The sequence below is a fragment of the Lactuca saligna genome, chromosome 5, assembly GCF_052625555.1.
Source record: "Lactuca saligna cultivar CGN05327 chromosome 5, ASM5262555v1, whole genome shotgun sequence".
NCBI lineage: Eukaryota > Viridiplantae > Streptophyta > Magnoliopsida > Asterales > Asteraceae > Lactuca > Lactuca saligna.
The window spans coordinates 14428609-14432789 of NC_136421.1; positions in this window are offsets into that span (position 1 = coordinate 14428609).

The following is a 4181-nucleotide window of genomic DNA, read 5'->3' on the forward strand; positions in this document are numbered from 1 at the left end:
CATGCGTCGGGTAGTTCGCCTCGTAAGGCTTCAACTGCCTCGAAGCGTAGGCAATAACATGCCCTCTCCGCATCAACACCGCGCCCAAACCTGAAATGGAAGCATCGCAGTATACGACAAAATCCTCCACGCCCTATGATAGGGCGAGGATTGGCGCCTCGCATAGTATTTGTCTCAAAGTCTCGAACGTTGCCTGCTGCTCAGGCCCCCAGCAAAATACCACAACTTTCTTCGACAACCGGGTCAAGGGTACAACTATCTTGAAGAAGTCCTGAATGAATATACGATAGTAACCTGCCAACCCTAGGAAACTCCGAATCTCAGATGGAGACTTCGGAACCTCCTATCTCATCATGACCTATACTTTGGCCAAGTCAACCAGAATACCGTTTTGGTTAACAAGGTGTCGTAGAAACTGCACATCGCACAACCAGAACTCTCACTTGGTGTACAAGCTCTTCCTCTTCATGGTATCCAACACCTATCGCAAGTGCTCCTCGTGCTACTCTCGTGTGTTGGAATAAACCAAGATGTCATCAATGAAAACTATCACAGACCTATCTAGCATCGGTCTGTATACGCGGTTCATGAGATCCATGAATGCGGCGGGAGCATCGGTGATCCCAAAGGGCATAACCACAAACTCATAGTGGCCATAGCGAGTCCGAAAAGCAGTCTTTCGTACATCCTCGTCTATGACCCTCATGTGATGGTAGCCTGACCGCAAATCTATCTGGGAAAACCAAGATGCCCCCTGAAGCTGGTCGAAGAGATCGTCAATCCTCGGGAGTGGGTAACGGTTCTTCACCGTTACCTTGTTCAGCTCCTGGTAGTCTATACACATCCAATGTGACCCGTCCTTCTTCTTCACAAACAAGATCGGGGCTCCTCAGGGTGAACTAATCGGTCTAATGAATCCCTTGTCTAATAGCTCTTACAGCTGTATAGACAACTCCTGCATCTCAGGAGGAGCCAAACGACATGGTGCCTTGGCTATCGGAGTCGCACCAGGAACCAGGTCGATCTTGAACTCTACCTGCATCTCCGGAGGTATCCCAGGCAGCTCCTCTGGTAATACGTTCGCATACTCTCGCACTACTGGTACATCACTCACAGTCGCCTTACCTACCTCCCGAGTATCCATAACGTAAGCGACATACCCTGCATAACCCACGTTATGTGTGGAAAATTACATGCGTCAAATCGAGGGGAAAGAAAAAAAAGAGGCAAATCTCAAATGTCACACCCCCGAACCGGACGGCGGAAACGTTCGAGGGCTATCGTGACTCATTGAATACCATTACAATGCATATACATGAAACATAACATAAAACATCACCAACATTTGGAATAGTACAACCGTTAGTGTTTACATTCGTTACATTGTTCAAACGTTACATTCTCAAAATAACTGTTCAACGTCACTTAAATCACAGCAAACATCATAGAATATAAATCATCCGTCACCTTATCTGTTACCTGAGAATACAAGTATTTTGAAAAACGTCAACATACGAAATGTTGGTGAGTTCATAAGTAAAGTTTGAAAACCAATGTAATGTTTGAAACCCATCAGAAAATCCGATATTTTCTAATAATAAAATAGTGTAAAATATGTGTTGATCCATGAGTATGCATGTTTGAATTCTTTTTGATGTAAGCGTAATAGTTGTAAAAAAATTTCGACCGGTAATTCATAATTTGTAATTGTTGAAAACCCTAGGAAAACCCGACGTTTTCCTATCACTTTGTATTACTTAGTTTGTATACCGTTGTTTCGTTTCGTTAGAGTGAATCATGGAGCTCCGGAGGCATTGAGAATACAATGGGTGGTGAAGTGTTGTGACGTACATTAACGAAAACGTCCAATCGACAACCTTACAAGCGATCCCTTAAGCACCACTCATATTTCTTCACACAACTTGATCCTCCCGGACTTGTGTAGTCCCACGACCGGAGGGAAGGAGAGAAGGTGCGAAACCCTCGGTATTTCCCCGCGTCGTTCGGGATAAATGCAATTGCGAAGGGCCCGAAGCCCAAACCGCAATCGTGAGTTACCGACTTTACTAGCAGCACTGAAGAACCCTTGGGGTCCAGCAGCATGTTTTCCATTGAAAGTCCTGTTACGTCATGTCGGATCGGTAAAACCCAACACTTCGTAAGTGAGAGAGAGACCTTCGGGCCTTAAGATCAGGTCATTGGGCTAGCTAGGCTCAACGAACAAGATTTTACACTTTTGGGCCCAAAGATGGTGCATAGACGTCTGCGCACACTCGTAGGTATAGTGAATTCTCCATCGTTATTAGTTATAAATCGAAATGTAGTAACTTCGTCGTGTTAGTGGTTTTGGATTTTTATTGGTTCGAGACCGAACCAATTCGTTTAACAACGACTTTTGGTATTGTAGTATATTGTATTTCGTCGGCAAGCGTGGTACCATTAATTGGTCAAATTGAATGTATTAACTAGCCTTGAAGATTTTCTGTTTTCAGCCCTTCCTTAATTGTAGAATTTACTCTTTTCACCCCTTTATTTAAAAACTTTCCGGTTTGGTCCTTAATCAAATTTTCTTGACATTTTTATACTAAAAATTATTGAAATAAGTATTTTCTAGCATTTTTATCATAGAAAACAGTTTAAGCCCTTGAAATTTCAGTTTTCTCGGTTATAGTCCCCCTTTTTCCGCAACTTTTACATTTTTGACCCAATTTGGAAAAAATTTACAACTTTGGTCCCTTTTAAACTTGAAAAGTATTTTAAACCTTTGAAAAGCACATGGAACACTTATAGTCCACTATTTTACAGAATAATGCAGTTTTGGTCCTCCAATTTAGAAAATTTCGCATATTGGGCCTTATTGGGCTGAAAATGTCATACTTAGCCCAATAAGCTTGGAATTTATGTTTTTAACCCTCTAAACCATATATTTTTCAGAAAATACATTGTGTAAACTGTTTTGACTTATCTCACCCATCAGATTTCGAAAAGTTTCACTTTAGGCCCTTTAACTTTGTATTTTCAACATTTTATGTCAAAAAAATGAGTTTTTAACCCAAGTTAAGTGTTGTCAAGCTATTTAGTCATTTTCTTAGTATACTTTGCATGTGATAGTCTATTTCATGCTATGATAAAATATATGTCTCGGTTTTTAGCATATCACACTAGATCTATCATAAAAATTCATACAAAACATACATGTAAGCATAGAAATCAACCACAACATACACATAATGATGGATCTACACTTTTTCTTGTATTCTCCCCCACAAAAACTCATAAAAACCGAAAATAAGGGGATATGAAACTCACCTTGGGTGTTGGTTCGGTTTTTGAAGAAAGTATAGAAGAAAGTTTGGTGATTTTCGGCCTTTGCACTCCTTGATGAAATTTTCGAGTTTATGGGGTTTCTAGAGTGCAAGATCATGATTTTTGCATGGATTAGGAAGAGATTTTTGATAAATAAGGAATACAAGTCATAGATCCAAGCAAAACCTTACCTTAGATGATGATTTTGTGGAAGAACTTCCTTGAATGCTACCTAAACTTCGAGACTTTGGATGGAGAAGAAGAAGAAGCCTTGAGTGAATTTTAGAGAGTGTTTGTGAGTGTTTTGTGTGTGTGTGGTGTTGCTCTCGGCCGAAACAAGGAGAGAGGGGGGGGGGATATAGACATGAGGTGATGTGCATGGATATATGGAGTGGATTTGCATGGAAAACCTATGGGAAATAATGAGGTGGCACACTAAGGTCAACCCTCCTCTTGGGCTTGAGCTTTTGGGCCGAAAATAATGGAGGAAATGAGGGTGTTTGGGCCTTAATTACTTAAGCCCAATTTTTCTTGGTTAAGTTGGGTGATTTTTGGTCCAAATCAATTTAAATGTGATTTTTATGACTTGTTAGGGTCAAATTAGGTTAATTGTGGTTCATAGTCATTAATTTATTTCATTCTAGGTTCAACCTAGCCCAAAATATTGAAATAAATGAATGCGGGTCCAATTAGAGCCCAATTAGGGTTCTAAGCCCATGATAGTCCAATTGGAAGCTTATGGGTCCATTTGGATCCAATAAGGAAGTTCTAGTCCAAAATGGACTTAACAAGAACTTCTAGGGTTTTCAAATTGTTTGATGACTATTTGTAGTACTTGTATAATGTATTTGATTGAAGTTTTTGATTCACATTAG